This window comes from Haemaphysalis longicornis, unplaced genomic scaffold (assembly GCF_048455015.1).
Source record: "Haemaphysalis longicornis isolate Haplotype H1 unplaced genomic scaffold, Haemaphysalis longicornis Haplotype H1 scaffold_10, whole genome shotgun sequence".
In the NCBI taxonomy this organism is placed as follows: domain Eukaryota; kingdom Metazoa; phylum Arthropoda; class Arachnida; order Ixodida; family Ixodidae; genus Haemaphysalis; species Haemaphysalis longicornis.
Genome location: NW_027526204.1, coordinates 112,466,087 through 112,487,353, shown reverse-complemented (window position 1 = coordinate 112,487,353; position 21,267 = coordinate 112,466,087). Strand labels below are relative to the sequence as shown.

The 21,267-nt window shown below is 47.4% G+C and overlaps 2 protein-coding genes and 3 non-coding genes across 5 annotated transcripts in view; 1 reads left to right on the top strand and 4 right to left on the bottom strand.

Moving 5' to 3' along the window:
- Positions 1-21,267, top strand: part of LOC144160031 (uncharacterized) — a 186,416-nt gene that overhangs the window by 72,088 nt on the left and 93,061 nt on the right. The window lies entirely within an intron of this gene.
- The window catches only part of LOC144159126 (uncharacterized), a 135,714-nt gene that overhangs the window by 59,146 nt on the left and 55,301 nt on the right, over positions 1-21,267 (bottom strand). The window lies entirely within an intron of this gene.
- Trnav-aac (transfer RNA valine (anticodon AAC)) lies at positions 10,729-10,801 on the bottom strand. Its single transcript has one exon. It is a non-coding gene; the product is annotated as a tRNA-Val (tRNA).
- On the bottom strand, positions 17,315-17,387 carry Trnav-aac (transfer RNA valine (anticodon AAC)). Its single transcript has one exon. It is a non-coding gene; the product is annotated as a tRNA-Val (tRNA).
- On the bottom strand, positions 18,724-18,796 carry Trnav-aac (transfer RNA valine (anticodon AAC)). The gene has a single exon. It is a non-coding gene; the product is annotated as a tRNA-Val (tRNA).

The following is a 21,267-nucleotide window of genomic DNA, read 5'->3' as shown; positions in this document are numbered from 1 at the left end:
TGATGTAGGGCAATTTCTCGGCATTCCGCATTTGTATGCGTTGGTTTTTTTTGATAACGCAAGTGCTTAATAAGGCGTTTTTAGAAATGCATTACGGAAGGCACCTATTATATTCGTCATACCTGTCACCCTCTCCATCTATGCTCTTTCCCCCTTGCCCACCCCCACACAAAGTAGCAGGTCAGAGACTATACGATCAGGCCGACCTCTCTGTGTTTTCTTTCCATGCAATAAATTACTCTCTCTCTCTCTCTCTCTTTATCGCCGCACGCTTCCGTCCCGGCTTCGTTGTTAGCAGGGGCTGCGGCGGGTTTGCAGTGTTTGTTTTATCAGAAGTTGGAAATGCTTTGTAATAATGTTTTCTGCAGCATACGTACAGATAATTAACTTATCAAGGACTACTCATTTGAAATTTTTCTAAGGAACAATGCAAATATCTCTTATGTATTGGTGTTTTATTTCAAATATGCTTAATGTTTTGTTTCGGCTCAACAATAATCACAAGTATTGGCATTGCCAGCGGACTTAATTGTTTAGAACTCTCCTCTGCATTAACTTTGGCCGGGCGGCTGAATCGAAGAACAGAAAGACAGGCTGACAAACAGACCAAGAGAGAGACCAAACTTTCCGCGTTTAATGAGCCCCTCAACCGTCACGAAAAAAAATAAAAAGGAAAGAAATCAAAGTGCCTTTTAATTAAATCACGTGTGCATTCGCCTTTTCTGATATTCTCTATCACCCCGTCGTCGTTGCATTCGGTGTATTGAAGGACTCTGGTTCTACTCAAAAATAATCAGCTATCGCACTTACAGTGGCGTTGCTAAGGGGATTGACCAGGGAGGGGGGGCGTTGCTAAGGGGATTGACCAGCCTCCTATGTCGGGGGTGCCATTTGTGCTTTTCCACTGTGCAAAGTGGGCGCCGAAAGCTTATAGACAACTGTTGCAGCTCTCGCCACACCAGCCGATTAAAAGTTCCTTCCTATTATAATGGGAGCAGGCGAGGAGGCGTCTGCATCCAACAATGTCGGAAGTGTTATTATACCCGGCTTGAAGCCGTGGAGGCCAACGGGGCGAAAAAGGAGCGATTCCTGGAAAGGGGCGCCATCGGTATGACTAAGGCAGGTATGGCGGCGAGGCGCGGAAGGGTGCAGGGAGCAAGCCTGTTCCTTGAGATGGGCGACACTGGGGCGAATGAGACTGGTCATTGTGTCCTCGGGGGCTTCTTCGGTGGCTCTTTGTTGTGCAGTAAAGAGATTATGTCAGCTCATGGTGCATGTATAGCTATAGCACTGCCATGCACCGGGCCACAGAATTGACTACGTCGGGACGGCCATGGTCGAGAACGAAAACTTGGTGGCACAACGTCACAATACCTTAATCGCTACCTTTGGACTCTCACTTTTGTGTATACGCATGGCCTGCGCTAGACAGAGAGGGGCTTTGTGAGATACCTAACGCGTTGAAAGGCTATCGGACGCGGCAGCAGGCTGACCCCAGTCACCCCTGAGAAAGAAAGCTGGTTGTGAAACGTCGGCTTCTCCATTTATTGTACCGTTGTTTGCAGTGTAATTATAGCTTTTTATTTGTAGCCTCCCAACCAGACAGGTCGCAGCCAAAAGTTTACCTTCACTGCATGTTGTGTGGGTCCTACAGAGGAACCAATTGGTAATGGGCTTACCCAATTTCCCATTGATTCCGCTGAATGACGATCATTTGCGACCGCACAAGCACGTGTGCATACGAACTTTTAGAGATATTCGAAGGCACGTCATCCCGCGGCTCACAAAACTTGCACAACATAGGCAGCTTTTTTTTCTTTTTTCGTACCACCGGTGTTGGGAGTCTAAGCTACTTTCTAGTAGTCGACCAAGTGATAGTAAACAAAAACAAAAGAAAAGTGATTATGAGCGAGCTCTTTAATAACAATGTTTTACTCGCAAATAATTGCAAATCGGCACGAACAAACTGGGTGCGAGAGTACAAGCTTTCGCGTTTCAAAGGCCTTGGAGGTTTTTAAAGGTCGATAGTCGTGCTCTTTTGTCTCAAACGGCATTTCTATCAAATGGTTTTGAAAAACGTTGTGTGTTAGCTCAAAGGTGGCATTTTAGTCAAATGGGGATCCGGACATTTCAGTGTAGGACATTTCGGCGCAGACATTTCGGTGGACGGACATTTCGGTACACGGACATTTCGGGGGTCTAGGTCTTTTCGGTACAGGGCGTTTCGGTACGGTCTTTTCGGTACGGTTTTTTCGGTACACGGACATTTCGGTGCACGGACATTTCGGGGGTCCTGGTCTTTTCGGTACACGGACGTTTCGGTACAGGACATTTTGGTACAGGGCGGTTCGGTACAGGTCGTTTCGGTACGAAAACGAATGCGAGCGAGCGTTTGAGGCAGCAAAATCCGCGCCCGTTGTTAACATGGGAGTTGCAAGCACGCGAATCGAACGTGTTTATTACAGCTGTTGTTGCTCGTAATTTTACGTTATTTTAGGCCAGTAAAAAGATAAAAGAAAGGACACCAAACAGGCACTGAAAGTTTATTGACGAAACCACCATGTATATAAAATACATCCATGGAAAGGAAACAAAAGCCCACATATATGACATACTTTTCATGATGTCATACCTTTCACTTTTTTTTTGGAAGCTCGCAGATACTGCAGATGCTCGTTTTGGCGAGGACTTGTTTAAAGCGCTAGACACATGAACGACCGGCGCATGCGATTCGCATGCGACTGATCGTTACGACTGATTGTTAGGACGGGTTTTGGCGGATCAGTTGCATGCGAATCGCATGCGCCGGTCGTACATAGCGCCTGTCTTGCGTTTTTCTTTCTGTGCTTGTCGTCTGAGCTGTGGAATCATGACGACGACAATTGAGTGCTGTTGCGGCCGTTTTCTCGATTTCCCTGGGAAGGCCGATATGACTGCTCTTGTATTAAAACACCAAGGTTCAGGGCCTTTTATTCTTACAATTTTCGCATGCAGGAAAGTCTGGCACATCCTGCACCCCAGACGGACAGAAGGGTTTGCGTGTTGAGTCCACACAGAAAAGCTACACTTTTAAAATGTTTTGAGCGGGTTTCCAAGTTATCCGATGTAAAAGGGTTGAGATTTGGGCGAGTTCGTAATAATGCATCTAAAAAAAAAACTGCGCGGAAATCAACGGAGTTCTCTCCTGTCTTCGTGCGTTCTTGTCCCCGTTAATTTGCGCGCAGTTTTTTTTTGTTTTTGAGATTATCCGATGTGCCTGGAGTGGTAATATTACTGCGTAAGAATGTATGTCCGCAGCAAAATTAAGTGTCGAATTGGTCGCGCTGGAACATGTAAGTGTTATAGTAGATTAAATGTAGACTGATAGCTCCCAATTTTGTGAGGAATAATCGAAAAGAAAAATCACGAGACATTCCAGGTGAATGTGGATTACCAGCGAAGCTTGTCTTGGTACGTGACACGCAAGTGGCGCCAAATTTACCGGAAAGGTGTAAACAAATTTAATTTCTGTTGAAAGTTGACGATGGGCGTCCTCAAGGAAGACATATACATTTATCCACGCACTTTTATTTTGACTCTAGCGAGCGAGCAGACGGCGCATCATATTAACTAGTCTACTGATGGTGCGGATCGAGTGTTGAGACGCATAAGCTTGAGGTCAAGAACGGCGAGTGACATTGGTGGTGACCGCGTACTGACAATGCCTACACCGGGACATTTTTTTTCGAACGCCCCACGGTAAAGAACGCCTCACTCTTCAGATACGTAACTTTTTGTTTGCATACATGCAAAATACAAAAAAAACACTATGTATTCAAATGAGCTTCGCCTAAAAAATGTATTTGTCATGAGGCGGCTCGCTGTCGTTGTTTCGGAAGCCGGTTCCGAAAAGAGAGGGTGTGGGTAAAGCGGGGCTTAGGCGTTGCGCTGCTAAGCACAAGGACGCGGGTTCGATTCCCTGCTGCGGCGGCCGCTTTTCTGGTGGAGGCGAAAAGCAAGAACGACCGTGTGTCCGGGATTTCGGCGCACTTTAAAGATCCCCAGGTGTTCAAAATTAATCCGGAGGAATCCACTGTGGTGCGCCTCATAAAACGTGAAGCGGGGATTTCTCCCTTTTGACCTAATGCTATTGCTCGTGACCCCCGCACTTCTTTATGTGTATCCAACATGAATGCTTACCAATTCACTCCAATTCGCGGATTGTATTCGGCCTTGTAACTGGAGTACACATATTCGGGGTGATTTAAATTCAGAATTTTTCTACAATACGTTTCGGAGTTCATATACAGTGAGCACTCATGTTAGCGCAGTGTCCTTGTTAATCTTATATCGCCTCAAAGGCGTTCTGCTGTGGTAAATGGTGCGTTGGCAACGGGAATTCTTATTTCTAGAAAAACAAGAAAAACGGAAAAGAAAACAGTATATGTGAATACTTTTAAAACGAATAATACTCGCGAATACCACGGGCTTGGAGGGCGACCGACAACATAAATTAATGAAGCCACCTAAGGTTAGGAGTCTTCATGCGATCGACATCGTTTGCAGGAAATGCAGTAAAATTTAATATTCATCAGACGCGATATCCGTGCAGTGAATTGCAGTTTTTGTTCTGCCATGAGGTGAGATCCTCATTTATGTGTAGGTTTGTTTTATGCGTTTCTTATGTACCCCGTTCACGCATTACTTGTCACACATGTTAAAACTTGTACTTGTGTCTTTTTTAGCTTACCTTACTCAATGCCTTATCGAGGAAACTGAGAGATAGTTATAAATAAATAAATAAATATATGTAGAATATTACTCATATGGAAGCTAAGCCCTTAGTTGAAGCACTAGTTACAAATCTTTATCTCTAGTGGTGTGTCCGTGAGTTCGCATCGTGCGGAAAGGTAATAATGAGCAGTGACAGAGGAATTCTGAAACTAATTATTGATACGTCACGATGTCATAAAATGAATCAATTCCAGAACTTCATTGAAGTAGCTAAGGTGACGCACCGGGAACATCGCTCGCAGGTACTGTTTTGAACGCGTTTTGAAATTTCATGCTTTCTGCTCACGTAATTAGATGCGTCCCTACAATTTGAATTTTCTCAAAAGCCATTCAAGAATACCAAATTTCGGAAGAAAGAAACGGCGGCTGCTGCCGTAGCATTTTTTACTCGAAAATATCGTTCCGCAGTTGTAGTTGTCCGAAATAAGTAATTATTATCCAATGTTTTTTTTTTCCGGTGGTATGAAATGTGCGATAAACAGGAAAATAGCGTCGTAGATAGACATAAGCCGTATATCTAGTAGTTGTCGTGAATTACTTCGCAGCGGACAACCTTTCCAAGCTCCACCAAAATCCTAACGCAGAGGGCATCCGCTTTCAGAGTAGAGGGCAGCGCAATGAACGGGACAAAGCGAAGACGAGTGTCTCGTCTTCGCTTCGTCCCAACTTTTGCACCAACCGGCTCAAGCTTCAACTATTCTGAGGCATCCGCTTGCCATCCCACAATAGTCGCGGGGGAACTCTATTGAAGTGACTCCCCGCTCACAGACGAACAATTAACTTGAGGAGAAGGAGTTGACCACGCCGTCGCACTTGACAGCCAAACCGGTCGAACGCCGCGACCGCCCCGAGAAGGAAACAGCCGTGTAGGTACAGTGCCTAGAAGTGTAGGCAAAATTCCATTCGACGACGGCACGTGGTGGCAGCTTTGAGAACTAGGGGCGCTTGGGCAGGAATCCTGGACGTGTGTATTTCTATTTCCTTTCTTCGTATACACTTCCTCCTCCGGATGAGCCGTTGCTTCCTTCCCGTTATTCTATTGCGCTCGCTTTATATGTCACCTCTATACGAGTCCTCCTCTTCGAAAGCCTGCCGTCACAGGCGACGGCCAAGAGGGTCGCATAACGGCGAGAGATCTTGGCCCTTTCTGCGGACGGACCGTTCCTGTTTTCTGTTCATTTCAGTGAAATTTGTACGTTTGTGCTCCTGACGGCACCGGTTTTTTTATATAAAGCGTGGAATATGAATACGCGGAGGATCTGAGAACGGGATCTGATCCCCCGAGATAACTCCAAGCAAAGCTGAGAGTTGGGCGTGTCAGTGCAGACCATTTTATTTTCTTCGTCCTGGAAGCTTCTGTTTTATCAGTGGGCTGTGCTAGCGGGCCTACAATTGGCGCAGTCGACAGGAAGATGTAGCTGCGCATGTTCAACACAGCCCAGAACATGCTCTGATCTTATAAAAGATTAACGGATGAAAACGTTTATAGATTCACAACGTGTAAAGCGCAAACAAAACTTCGACACAACGTCGCCGCGATCCTGCCTGGCGGTAGATTGTAATGCAGGCTATGTGATGACGGTGGCTTTGATTGCATGTATTAGAGCACTGCACGGGCCCTGGCCGGCCCAAAATCCCGGGCCCGACCCGGCCCGCGGGCCGGGCCGGGCCGCCCGAAGTCGATTATCGGCGGGCCCGGGCCGGGCTCGGGCTTGAATTCATAGGCACGGCCGTTAATAGGTCCTACGTGAGAGAGAGAGACAAACATTTATTATACTGGTGAGCAGGAGGATGTTCGTAGGGCCTCCACCCAGTGAGAGGCATCCTCATTCCAAGATGCCTTGGAGCTGGCTGGCCGTCCGGGCCCGTTCCACCAGTCGGCGCTGGTCCGAGAGCTCGGAGCTGGTCAGCTGCTCCACCCACTGCTCATAGGTAGGGTTGGGATTTGGGGTTAGAGTGGGGGTGAGTGTGAGGGGTTTTCCGGGCTTGGGGATTAGCGTGATATCGACGTGAAGTGTAGAAAAAAGCATCAAAATGAATATTTGTGGTTTATTTTTGCGCGCTCCTTGCTGTTAGTTGTACGCATTGTTTTAAAAACGTGTTTTGCTAGGTCTGATGGTCACTATACTGTAATTTTAGTGACATTTCTTGTACTGCATCAAGATTTTATATTTTGGTGTATAACATACCAGAGAGACGATTACAATGAATGCCCAAGAGGGGAAGGAATTAATCCAGACATCCTGGAGCTGTGCACCTATGTCTATGTATGTGCACGTGTGTTTTAGATGTCGCACCAATAAAAATGCGGCTGCCGTGGCCGGGAATCAAACACGCGTGCCAGAGAAACACCACCTCTTAACAACCACTGCAGTTGAAGTATTTCAACGCACATACATACTCGTTGATTCAAATGCGGATCAAAAAAATTTCAGCAATACCAACTTGTGGCCGAGACAACCATGTGAAGTTGCCAAGAGTGTGGTCATCAAAGGTGATGGTGTCTCTCGTGTAAGAATACGAGCTATTATTACGCCGATGTGGCATGAACTGCAGACGCTGAAAGCTAAATTACGTGCACTTTTGAACCCTTATTTTTTGCGTTTCAGTTCATGACGTGCTTGTACAGACGAGATGCTCCGTCTGATCGCCCGAAATATAATAAACAAATTTTCTTCAGCGCCAAAGACCGGGCCTGGTCATGCACGCGCGGGCCCTCCCTAGGTCAAAAAATAAATTACCGGGCCGTGCCGGGCCTGGGCTTGAGATGGTGGGCCCGGGCCGGGCTCGGGCCAGGCTCACTTATGAATGCCCGGGCCCGGACCGGGCTCGGGCTACGTGTTACGGGCCCGGGTCGGGCTCGGGCCTTAAAATCAGGCCCGTGCAGTGCTCTAGCATGTATATATGCGTGTGTGCTCACGATTAAACTTTTTAGTGGCTATAGTAGCGTTTCGTCCTTTGTCCTTACTTGTTCAGGTTTTGTTCGCGCTTTACCCATTTTGAAAACCTCAACACTGGGGACATCAGAATTTTAGTTAATGCACTGTGACCTGAGGTTTAGAAATACAGTAGAATCTCGATAAACGTAAATCGCTGAAACGGAACCGTAGCCTGTAAGTTGGTTGTGTTTGTATTCAGATAACGTAAAAAAAAAGCTCTCGGTAATCGGAACTAAAATTTCCACGTCACCGTGCAAATGGAACCAGAAATTGAACTTGTGAAACCCATTGTCACGAGAATCAGCTTTTTAGGGTTCCGAATGTTTCGTTTTTGTTTTTTCTTCCTCCATGTTTTTTTTTTATTCCTTCATGTTTTTTATCCTCGTTGGCCTCGCCTCGTTAGTGGTCAGCCGTGTTAGCGCAACGAATGCAACATCGCAGTTCTTATTCCAGTCGTTCGGTCTTGATTCAAGACGCCGATGTTACAGGGCTCAGCTCCTGCCGCCTTGTTCGTGCCATCGTGGTGCTGTTCGTGCTTCATTACCGCGTTGCCGTCTTCTAAGTTCGGTGGCCCGTAAGCACTCGCGAAGTTGAGGCCTCTAGCCTCCATGAAGATGCAGTTTCATGGGCTCAAATAAAAATAATCGATGCATTTTGCAGTGCAGAGCGCTTTGTGAATGCTGGGCCGAAACCTCTTGTAGTTTTCTCACTTTCACAAAAACTATCTGCTACATTCACCTTCTAGTGCTTGGAGTTCTATGAAATGGTATTAAGAGTGTGTACGCACACAAATTTGCACTTTCACACATCTATCTCAGTAAACGAAACCCCTGTTAAACGGAACTGATTTTTTCGGTCCCTTGAAGTTCCGTTTATCGAGAGTCTACTGTATGTGTTCGAGACATGCATACTGAGACCTACAGGAATAATCTGAGCAAGTTAATTACACGAATTAAAAAGCACGGTTACCCTAATAAATGTTGAGGTTACTAGGGCGATTGACTACGTCTCTCGTTAATTTACCAGAGGGGAGTGTAAAGCGCCGCAGAGGTAAAAAATGGCCGCCTATCTGCTCACTCTGCTGCAAGCGTCGTCCAAAGGCGATAGGCTTCTGCCGCTTCTGCCACGGAAATTCCTCTCTTATCTCTCCCGTGCCGTCCTCGTCCTTTCGTCCCGCGATAAACACGGAGGAGGTTAGCTCAAGTCAGTTAAATATTCCCGCGTTCCACTGCTTTCGCCGTGTACTGGAACATTTCGTGACTGTTGAGCGGCTGAATCGAGGGGCACATAGAAATACAGACCATAAATGTTTCTTGTTTAAGTGGCCCAAGAAAGTCTGTCGTCTTTAAAAGGACCATGACTATTATGATGAGAGAACACAATTCTTCAATGGGTGTCGTGTTCACTACATTGTATACTCTTGACGCCACGTCATGACTGAATGAAGTGGAAATACATTCCTCGCTGCTATGTTTTCTGCAATGGTCCCGCCACGTCATGAACATTGAAGTGACAATACTTTCACCATCACAATGCTTAAACTAAAATGTAATGTTTCGGCGTTACAACGTGGCCTACCGGACTAGAATGCCCACCCACAGCCTATTTTTTCTCCTGCCCCCTTCCCCGTCCCCTCGATTTCAATAAACGTTTTTAATCATCATCATAATTAGAATACGTAAGCAGTGTAAGGTGCCATTTAAATTTCTAATACATACTCTTATTGGCCAAGTAACCCCCGTACCCCCGCCCCAGCCGCGTGCAACGCTCTGCATTTGCAAAAAAATGCAGATATGGTGGAATTAACCCCTTTTTTTGTTATGACAGCGTAAGCTGGGATAAGTGGTCGAATCGAATGTCAAAAACCAAGAAAGAGGAGAACATAAAAATTAAAAATTATACAAGTGAATTTACGAAATAGAAAATGTGGATCTTATACGCGCCTCCCCAAAACGAAGACGCAAAAAAGTTATGAAACGAATTGCGAATACAGGAATATCGAGAAAACGGACCAACCAACAAATACACGTATATGTTTCTGATGGAGGCGAAATGCGAAAACGCCCGTGCGTACGAGATTTCGGCGCACGTTAAAGATTCCCAGGTGGCCAAAACTAATCCGGAGCCCTCCACTACGGCGCTCCTCATCGCCTGCGTTGCGTCGGCGCGTTAAACCCTACAATCAATCAAAAACACATATATGGCGGAGTCAAGGCACTAATTGCTATAAAAGTGTAAATGCACAGTCATGGACCAATGAAACACGAACACGAATATATACACTTGGACGTGGAAACTCTAAGAATATGGTTCGATGTGATCACGCAATGGCGTGGTTGTTGTATATTAGGAAAGTCACATTTCCAATCTTTGTTACTATATTGTGCGTTTGTGTGCGCGTGCGTGCATGTTCGTGTGCGTGCATGTTCAATTGCCAGGGTGCGTTCTTACAAATACTATTGCAATGGGATAATGCGATGCCGATGCGCGTGCGCACATGCGTGCATGTTCAATTTCCAAGGTGCGTTCTTATAAATATCGCAATGAAATAATGGGATGCCGATGGCAGGCTTAATACCGCCGCCGAACCAAACTCAGCCAAACAAGTTTGGCGCGGTTTTCTTGTTATCCCGTTATGCTCGATAAGTAGGACTGACAGCATACCGGACCTGCAGATTCGTTCACCCGCGTCCGTTCGCCACAGTGACTGATCTCCCGGATGGATAGCAGGCCAGTTTCCGATACGGGCAGTCAAGCATCAGATGACCGCATGCCGCCAAAAGTGGGACGCGGTTCGCCTGAGCTGTTATTTTTTTTCTACCTGGAATTGCTACGCGCGGACTCTCTAACTACCCCCACAAGAAGGAACACTTCAGGCTCTTCAGCATTACATTTTTGTATTGCATTCGCTTTAACTCGACAACGCCACTGGCCCGTAGTTGACGCTAGCCGGAAAACGGCTGTAGTGATGCTTACCGGTGTTTAAAAAGAACAGCGTCAAAAAGAAAAAAAAACATGTTCCTGCCAGGGATCGAACCTGGGACCTTCCGCGTGTTAGGCGGATGTGATAACCACTACACCACAAGAACGGACGCTCCAGCGGGGCTTTCGAAGCCGACCGAACAAATAAGGGGAAACAATGCTCCAGTTGTTTTGCACCCAACACATGTGCGATGTGAGTGCGTGAAAATTCGCTCGTGTACACGCGTGCGCACCTGAGTCCACGTAGAAAGGTGAGTGGACTTTACGGTGGCGCATTGCACGGGGTGACGGGGAAAAGCCAGGTGCAATTAGTCGCCAGTTAACGGTGTCGTACTCTAACGTCGCGTCATTATGGTCAGAAATGCCGGCCCATATGACGTCACTCCTGCTTATATTACGTCACCGTAGCGCGAAATTTGAAAGTGTATCAGCACATACGGCTTTCGATTAGAAAAAAACGTCTTTCGTGGCTGAAATATTGTAACGTAGTATTTTGGTCACATACTGCCGCTACTGTAGCATGAAGATCGGAAGGAAGAAGTCGAGACGTCGAAGAGGTTTTAAGGTTAACTTGTTTACTTTACAGATGACATTGGTGACATTTAGCACATATGAATTAGAATGAATACACTTGTTACATAGATTAGAAAGACAGTCAAAGATTCAGAGTACTTAGCGAAACATGGTTGGCGGGCGAATGGCTCCCGGCGGGAGGGCACGACGACGAGCGGCAGAGTGCGGCTCTCCTGGTGTTGCTCTCTCTCTCGCGCCAGAGGGGCCGCGTTATATTTGCTTTGGGGGGACGCATTGGGGGAAAAAGCGCATCCTAGCGTGTGCGGACGATAGGGAACAAGGCTAAGGCACACCCGCAGCCAATCAGGAAGACGCTTCTTAGCTCCAATCAGACATGTCCCCGCCAACGTGAAAATGACCAAAAACACAGACACAAGGTTTCGACTCGAAAGCGCGCACTCGGAGAATTACGGGCGTAGAGCAAGTAGTTAGACAAAACACACTAAAGTAAACAGGAGAAGAAACGGGAAGGTCGTCGGAAGAACACAGCTAGCGGCCCGCGTAGGCGCGCAACGGGGGTCGGAGACGCCAGTGCCTGTGGTAATACCAGATGCGCGGAGGGTCCCTCTCGAGAGCCGCGTCTCCCGTGTCGGCCGACGGGCCAACACACACCCGGCCTGCGTTTCTTAGAAAATCTGGGCCTCGGTGGCCGAAGAGGGATGCTAAAAATTGAAAAAAGAACAAACGGAACAGGGGCTTCGCGACACCTTCCCCGACGGAAAAAAAGAGTGCCCCCACTCTTGCACAAAGTTTAAAACATAAGCAAACACTTTCACAAACCGACAGCGATAATGACATTCATGGCATGCGGACTTCAGAAGACAAATAACAGGCTCGCACACATGTTGGTCGATGAACTATCGAGGCGGGATCAGTCACCACACCCGCGTACACCTAATAGAGTTCCGTTTTCAGTTCGCGCACACATAGTCTGTTGTCCAGCACAGGCGAAAACATTTCACTTACCCTACACAAGAAAATAACAAGGACACCATGAATAACATCGGAATAGCAGGCGCGGTCTAAAAGTCTCATCTTGGAGAAAGTGCAAAAACAACTCCACTATTCAGGCTATACCGAGCAGTAAGACGCGAAAGAAATACAGTCTGTCTTTGAACAACACATCGCACAAGATAAAGTAACCTCCTATCTAACTCAAAATAATCTGCAAATCAAAACATGAGCGCAGTCTCAGCAACTCCCACTCAAGGAAATACTCAGTGCCTTACAGATAGGATTACAAACGGTTCATAAGAAGGCACTATAAAACAGAAACAAAATTATATACTAGGGCTCACTGTATCGATGTTGTATCTCACCGGCAAGTGGAAATCTACGCACACCAGCGATTCTTGGGCACTAGTCTCGACACATTTCTATATTCAACTGTACTCTTTCAAAAACAGCCCAACTCGTCTCACGTACTTAAAGAAGACCCGCACATTCGTTCCAACACTCGAAACTAACAGAAAGGAACGGCTACGAAAACGGGTTACAAGAATACTAGACGCCAACACAACAAAACGGCTAAGAAAATAACTTCCGAGAAAAACTGCCGACCATCTCAACATAAAAGCTACGAAAATCAAAACTTGGCGGTCGCGCATATGAAGTATGATACACAATAAACGTTGGCGCCTGACGAAGCCTTTAAGAGCAGTTCAGACGCTCCTAACCGCTCAATCCTCCGATACAAACAATAAAACGAAAAAAAGAACATTGATACACACTTTTTCATGAAAAGGAGCGCTAGAAATGATAAAGTAACACATGCTCGACTATCAACAAAGATGGCTTCAAAGTACATATTGGTTAGAATTTAGAGTACAAAAAGAACAGTGACAGCTACATCTCAGCAGCGGTGAGAAACTCTCGCCAACCCGACGCAATCGCAAAACTGCACGCCCGCGAGCTCTCCCCGTCCGCGGCATCCCGGGCACCCCTGCTGGTGTCTTTGTTTGTACGTCGAGCAGCGGCGTGCAGCTTAAACATCTCAACTCCTCGTTTCCCTCAGACCCCCAACCCCGAAGTGGCTGCCGTATTTGCTTCAAGACAAAACCTAACTTCGGTGGAAAGGAGCCGAGGAAACGGATATCAGCAGTCTCTAATATAGCGAGATCTGCGCAAAAATCAGCCTTTTCATAGGCGCGTGGGGGTCTTCTTCGGGGCTCCTTCGCCGGGAGAGCCGAACGCCTGTGCCGTTAAGATTCTGACTACAAAGCTGTCCAACTCCCGCGCGAAGAGCCCACATACCCCACGAAAAAACGGCTGCACGCTCATAAATTTTTGCCTCAGCATCCACAGCGGCTAGTTACATAAGCAGGCTGGTGCTGGCAAAGCAAGCGAACCAAAGACAACCAATCAGTGGGCGCCCCGGATACACGGAGAAGAAAAGCCCACAGGCCCACAGTCATGCGGTGCGCCGAGAGGCAAAAATCTCTCACCTTACTGCGTGCGCGGGAAGCTCGCCGCCCCGATGGAGGGTGGCGGTCGCGGCGGCGCTCGGTCCGCGTCGGGGCCGGGGGCTCTTCCTCGCGGGAGCCGCTGGCGAGCATGACGGGCCCGGCTTGCCTCGGGCTGGTAGCGCGGTGATGGCCGTGGAGTTAGACAGTCTTTTGCGCTGTCGCACATGTCGCTTGCACTTGCAGGCCACGGTGTGCGGACGGATGGCGCGAACTCAGATGCGGCCTGCTCGGCAGACTCGATGGAGAGGCCGACGACGAGCAGCAGGAAGATGAGCGAGGAGAGGGGGGAGCCCATGATGGCAGAGGGGGTCTTCGCTACCGCGCACCTATCACCACTTTTGTAACGTAGTATTTTGGTCACATACTGCCGCTACTGTAGCATGAAGATCGGAAGGAAGAAGTCGAGACGTCGAAGAGGTTTTAAGGTTAACTTGTTTACTTTACAGATGACATTGGTGACATTTAGCACATATGAATTAGAATGAATACACTTGTTACATAGATTAGAAAGACAGTCAAAGATTCAGAGTACTTAGCGAAACATGGTTGGCGGGCGAATGGCTCCCGGCGGGAGGGCACGACGACGAGCGGCAGAGTGCGGCTCTCCTGGTGTTGCTCTCTCTCTCGCGCCAGAGGGGCCGCGTTATATTTGCTTTGGGGGGACGCATTGGGGGAAAAAGCGCATCCTAGCGTGTGCGGACGATAGGGAACAAGGCTAAGGCACACCCGCAGCCAATCAGGAAGACGCTTCTTAGCTCCAATCAGACATGTCCCCGCCAACGTGAAAATGACCAAAAACACAGACACAAGGTTTCGACTCGAAAGCGCGCACTCGGAGAATTACGGGCGTAGAGCAAGTAGTTAGACAAAACACACTAAAGTAAACAGGAGAAGAAACGGGAAGGTCGTCGGAAGAACACAGCTAGCGGCCCGCGTAGGCGCGCAACGGGGGTCGGAGACGCCAGTGCCTGTGGTAATACCAGATGCGCGGAGGGTCCCTCTCGAGAGCCGCGTCTCCCGTGTCGGCCGACGGGCCAACACACACCCGGCCTGCGTTTCTTAGAAAAATCTGGGCCTCGGTGGCCGAAGAGGGATGCTAAAAATTGAAAAAAGAACAAACGGAACAGGGGCTTCGCGACAATATATAGAGAGAGCTGAGTGTGTTACCAAAGGCTAGTTCTCTCAAATTAAACAAACTTGTATTTTGTCTTCATGTCGATGCCAATTTATGAGGAATTTCTTTTTACAACACGAACACTTGGCGAGACAAACGCCGAGTGAAGTGCTTGAAAATGCAAACTAGCAAACAAGTGCAAAATTCAAGAAAGAGGTGATAATGATCGCCGTCAAAGCAATACGCAAAATGAAATTTGTAGAGATTCGCAGTGAAATTTAAAGTAGAGTTCAGTTCATCAGTAACGCAGATGCCATATAGGGGCACACGTCAAAACCTTCTGTGCTTCGTGCCGTTTTATTAATCGAATTTCTAAAGAGAAACAGAGTTCTTGCGTGGTAAAAGAAAACAGCTAGGAAAAAAACGAGGGCCAAGACAAAAAATAAGTGGTTACAAGTTAAAAACAGAGCGAGATTAGCAGCATGTTTATGCGGATCGAAAAGGTTCATGTCGCGGACAGCTAAATATTTTGAAGAATAAGCTCCATGTATACGGGATATGTCTGCTCTCTCTGAGCATGTGCTCCGTATTTTGTCAGCTTAATAACCGAATAAAAACAGAGGAGAAAAGGGGGGGGGGGGTGCTCTATAATGTGAACTGGTGACAAGACACAGATGTATAAAATTATTAATGATATTGCGAGAAATGCTTACGTCATCAGGAATCGCTGACTCACACCAACTTAGGCGTTGTGCCACGCTTTCGGCATCGCACGAAGCATTACGTTTGTATTGATCTTTCCCAATCCACGTGGTTTAAAATTCTAATTCCGGCATTTTGAAGGCCAGAAGAGCACCTTGACCTATGACCGACGCGGTGCCGCAAAAGTTTACGGATTAATTTAGGTTGGCTGAAGATCTTTATTGGTCACGGTAGTCCTGCAGAGGACACATCAGTCTCGCTGCTTAGGGGGAAACCAAACACACCCTCCGAGACCAGTAATCGAACCAGCATACTGATCCAGTTGCACGGGTCCAGCCAAACAGGTCCCCTTAAATTCCACTTAAATAGGATGCCGTTCTTCAATCCTGTATAACGGGACTCGTTTGGGCAGTCAAACAGGATTTTTCGATATGGTAGCAGTCCCATCGGCACTGACCCACTCCACGGTCACAAGTGCGCTCTACAATACACACAGCTGTAGCGAACGTGACACCGCTGTTTTCGCGCTCTTTCAGAGATCGGGATGCGGAGCCGCCCCTCGAAGCCACCTAGACCTCTCGACCCTCCCTCTACCAGCGTGAACTACTTCACGAGCCGGAGTTGCTTTGTTCTTCCAGTCGCAAGATTCGCCCTTTGCCTTTGTCGAGAGAGCATTGTTGATCGCTGCATGTATACATACTCGCACGCCCGCGCATTTTCTGCAGCTCGTATAGGCTCCAAGGCTGCTGACTCCTTTGGTCACAGACAGCTTTCTTTACGAGCCCGGGTGTAACACACGCGGGCAGCGCGGACGGGGAAACAAAGGGGCGCGCGTATGAACGACGATGCCCCACTTTTCGGCAGCGCCAACAATCAGAAGACTCCGCGGACGCGCTCACTCGGACTTCAACACCTTCCTGATAAGGGGATACACTACCAGTGCCTCACCGTGGCTTATTATTTTGTCAGTTAATCAAAACAATCGAGTCCTAATATCTTAGTGACGTTTAATTCGTCTCAACGACTAAAAACGCAAAGTAGTGGTAGTGGTGTGCTGAAACTGTGCGCAGGCTTTCTTATCTTTAAGTTGTTGACTCAGAAGCCATGCGTGCCGACCGGGCGCGTGCGTTCTCGTACACGACGCCAGCGAGGAGCAGAGAAAATGACAACGTGCGTATACGTGCTCGCGTTCGGCCACCCACGGCTTTAAAAAAAAATAAGGCACTTTTTTTTTTCTTTTATTTGGCGGATTCACTCTCGCTCGTCTTCTCTCGTTGTTGCAGCGGTGATGGCGTGATCTATTCTTGAGGGTCTCACGCTCTAGCATCACTTTTTTGTTTTGTTTTGTTTTTTTTCGTTTTGTTTTGTTTCGTTTCGTTTCGTTTCGTTTCGTTTCGTTTCGTTTTGTTTTGTTTTGTTTTGTTTTGTTTTGTTTTGTTTTGTTTTGTTTTGTTTTGTTTCGTTTTGTTTTGTTTTGGAAATGAATCTCCGCACGAGAGGCGCTGGTGTGATCCTGAAAGTAATGCAATGTACAAGAGCCCAACCTCGTAGAGAACGTAAGCGACAGGAGCGTGCAAGGTCCCGGATTCGGCGAGGATGCTCCACGAAGAAAAAGTGGGTGGGCTTCGGGACAGCGATTTGAATATGGTGTCGGGGCGCAACCAGTCAACGCTGTCGTATTTTCAACCAAACTTTCAACGGCGGTAGTTCTTATACAGCAGATTGCGCTGTGTGCGCAAAAGAAGAAGAAAAAAAAAAAAAGAAACTGTTCCTGCCAGGGATCGAACCTGGGACCTTCCGCGTGTTAGGCGGATGTGATAACCACTACACCACAAGAACGGACACTCCAGTTCCCCTTTCGAAGTCGACTGAAGAAATAAGGGACAGCGATAGTGGAGTTCTTTCACCTCCAACACATGTGTGAAGTGAGTGCTTAACAATCACATACGTGAAAATACATGATTACCCAAGTCCATTAAAAAACGAAATAGGTTGACTTCACAGTCGCGCATTGCACCGGGGGACGGAAAAGAGCCAGGCGCAATTGGTCGAACGTTAATGGTGCCGTTATTCCAACGAGTCTTGTAACGGTACTTGTGATTCAGACGAGTTGCGCTCGGTGCGCAAAGAAAAAAAAAAAAAAGACCCTCGCTAAGAAAGAAAAATACGTTAGAGAAATTTTGAGAGTTGCTTACTTATGCGTAAGTAGTCTTTCGCCGCTTCTTCATTTCAACAAACATACGTTTTTTTTTTTCTCCATTGAAGTGTCTCGTAAACGCAAACGTTTTTATTTTTTTGCTTGTGTTCAGTTAATCCCGAAAAGGGCGCTGATTATGGACCTTTGTGATCTTGTGAGTTAATTTTTGTTATTTTATTTGTTATATGTTATTTCAGTTAATCGCGTGAAGGTGGTGCATAAGATACACCTACCGTATTTTCGCTCGTATAACCCACACCGAAAGTTCAGCGGCAAGTAGGGGTGCGAATATTACGCGAGGTTTTTTTTTCTTTAGTGCAGCTTTACTGCAATGCGCGTTGTGCCGTGAAGAGGACCTTGTGTACAACAGTGAGGACTTGCAGTGGCACTGAGTGAATTGTTACTTATTCTACTTGCTAAATATACGCTTTTTCTGTCTACATAGTATGTGATGTGTTGCTTGAGTAGTAGCTTTGGTGCAGCCTTTCCTTTATCAAATGTGTGGGCAATACGAGAGGATTGTTTTTTTTTTTTTTTCGGCGGGCTGAAAGTGGGGATGCGGATAATATGCAGGTGTGGGTTATACGCGAGAAAATACGGTATGTGATTGGTTCGTTCATTTTCATTTTTTTGTTTTCTTATTTTTTTACTTCATAGCGTGAGGTCGCTGTGTTAGGTAGAGGTTTGCGGTTTTCTTACCTCAGCCACTGTTCCTTATTTTTATAATTTTGTTTGTATTCTTTATTTTCCTGCGACTGGCGATACGTGCCAGATTTGGCTATCAATAGCCACATTGCTAGATTTGGCTGAGCAACGGAACTGGCTGACTTTTCGTACGGTTATATTTTTTTACGATTCTCTGTACATTCGCAAATTATAACAATAATAACTTAGCTCTGCCAATTACACATTTTTGTGGAGATGCGATGGGTGGCTCGCTAAAGAATGGCTAGGCTATAAAAAATTAAAACAAAAACCTGTTCCTGCCAGGGATCGAACCTGGGACCTTCCGCGTGTTAGGCGGATGTGATAACCACTACACCACAAGAACGGACGCTCGTGCCCGCCTTTCGAAGCCGACCAAACAAAATTACCCGCGATGCTCCACTTATTTCACATCGAGCACTCGCCTGGAGTGAACACGCGAAAACACGAGCGCACCTCACTAGATGAAGAAAATAAATGAGCGGGCTTCAGCTGGCGCAACACACAAAGTGACCGGGAAAAGTTAGGCGCAATCAGTCGGCCGGTAGCGATGGCGTTATTCCAACCAGACTTGTAACGGCACTTTTCAAAGTTGTGCTTTGTGCAAAAAAAAAAAAAGGCCTTCCGCGTGTTAGGCGAATGCTATAACAACTCACCAGAACAACAGATGCAGCTGCTACTTTTTTGCAGCGGAGTTGAGATACGCTGACTGCCCCATTTTTTTGCGTGCAATAGGCCGCGAAAAGCCGCTCCCTTCGTCCTCACTTGAGCCCACCCTCTGCCTTCGGGCACATGTTCTCCTCCGGCGCTTCATATTTTGATATAAATGGCATATATTATCCCTGACGAATGTATTCCCAGCAATGCATTTATGTTCAGAAGTGAAGCCATCTTCAAAGATATCAGTGTAAGCTAGGTCTTTGAAAGCTGGCTCTCCCTCGTTGTCTGTCGCACAGTGAAGTCTACTCGTACAGAAAAAAATAGCGAGCGCTGCGGAAGGAGACGACCGACGACGATCGGGCCGCCGGCAACAGGCGTAAGCGATGTGCCCGTCGGGACCCTTAATACTGCGAGGTGGAAAACGCAAGACGTCCGCGTGTCCACAACCCCCGCTGAACGCCTCCCCGGCGCGACTGCGCGGTTTGAGCAGGAGTTTGCGGCCAACCGATAACCAACAAAATGCTCCGCTGCCCATCCACCTTCACAGTGTCAAGTGGCTCTTTTCTTTTTGCGACAGTAACTTAGTTTATAAATAAAATTATGGAGGTGAAATCAGTGGCAGCAGGGTTCCCAGCTGTCGCAACAACCTATAGTTCATACCACAAGCTAGGTTTCAGCACTGTGGAGGCTACATTGTTGTCTACAGTGCGCCCACTGAGGGCGCCTAACTCACAGTGAAGGGGGCTTTGAAAGGACATTTCCTTCTCCCCTCTCGGCAAGTGGAACCGCAAGTCCCCGGCGCCTTTTGTCGCTTCCTTCGCGGTGAGTTACGCGCCCTCAGTGAGCGCACTGTTGACAACGATGTAGCCTCCACAGTGCTGCACCTAGCTTGTGGTATGAACTATAGATTTTTCGTGTACAGAAGAAAAAAAAAGAAAACAGGCACGCCCTCGAGTTCGGAATGTATGCATGTCCGGAAACAGCAGGAATTACCAAGAAAAATTATACGCCAGACAAGAGGCAACAGCAATAAATGCGCAGAGCGTTGGCGAAATTGACGCTAGAACGTTGGCCAAATGGGCGACGGTGTCATTTGCGTACAGTGTAAATGATCCGGGAGAGGAGCAAAATGATCGGGAGGGAGGCTGTGGAGAAAGTCGTTCGTGGGTTGAAACGGGCTACATATGTAGCTTTCCCGGTTCCAGACCTCAAATGGGGTGCTATCTTCTCTGCTGCTTTATCTCCAACTCCATGGGAGCTCGGGAGTCCCGTGGAAGTATGTTACGCAGCTCAGCGTCTGAATCAGACCCTTCAATGGCGGCCACTGCCTTCTCTGCCTTTTTCACAAAATGCCTCCACGCTGGACGAGAGCGTTGAGCATTGTCAGCCACTAACCACATCGACTGTTGCCCTCCATAGCAAGAGGAGACCATGAACGCAGTCGCTGAGGAGAGGGCACTCTGAAGCCGCATCTAAAAATTTCGGTTCATCAAAGAGAGCGCGTGTCAAAGAAGCAATGCAGCTTGTCCCAGAAAAAAAAAATTAAAGCCGTTCCACTCAATGTGAAGTGCAGAGCAGTGATTCGCCATAATGGGCTGTAGCGCCGTTATCCGCTCACTGCTACCACCCAATGCAGTTCAAATTTCCCGCCTTCGCAGTGCTCGCGCGCCCCCTGCCTGAAACTGCGCCAGCGGGAGTTCTGTTTCTTTTTGTGCTTGCTTTTCCTCCCGCACGTGCCGGCGTTGCACTGCCACTCTTTTCGCTTGCTATCGTAGAAACCAACACAACGAGCGTCCCTAAGTAAAGGAACGCGGGCGCTGCCAGTTAATTACGCATATTTTGCCTCAAATGTGCCTGCAGTTTTCTTTGCGCCAAACAACGGGGAGGTGTATGACAAGCACCAGTGGTTCAAGAATTTCGAACGCTTATGACTACATAAATCGCTTGGCTTTCGAGCCCTCTGCGTTACGTCGCGACGACGAAACGCCGTGTGGCTCTACTTGGGTCCAACGAGCGAGCTGCGACGATAAGGCGAGCCTTTAAAGTGCTATGCACTTAAAATTTCGGTTCGTCCAAGAGAGCTACGTATACCAGTGCGTGTAAAACGAGCATTGCAGCTCCTCCCAGAAAAAAAAAATGTTAGGGCGTGTCCCGCCA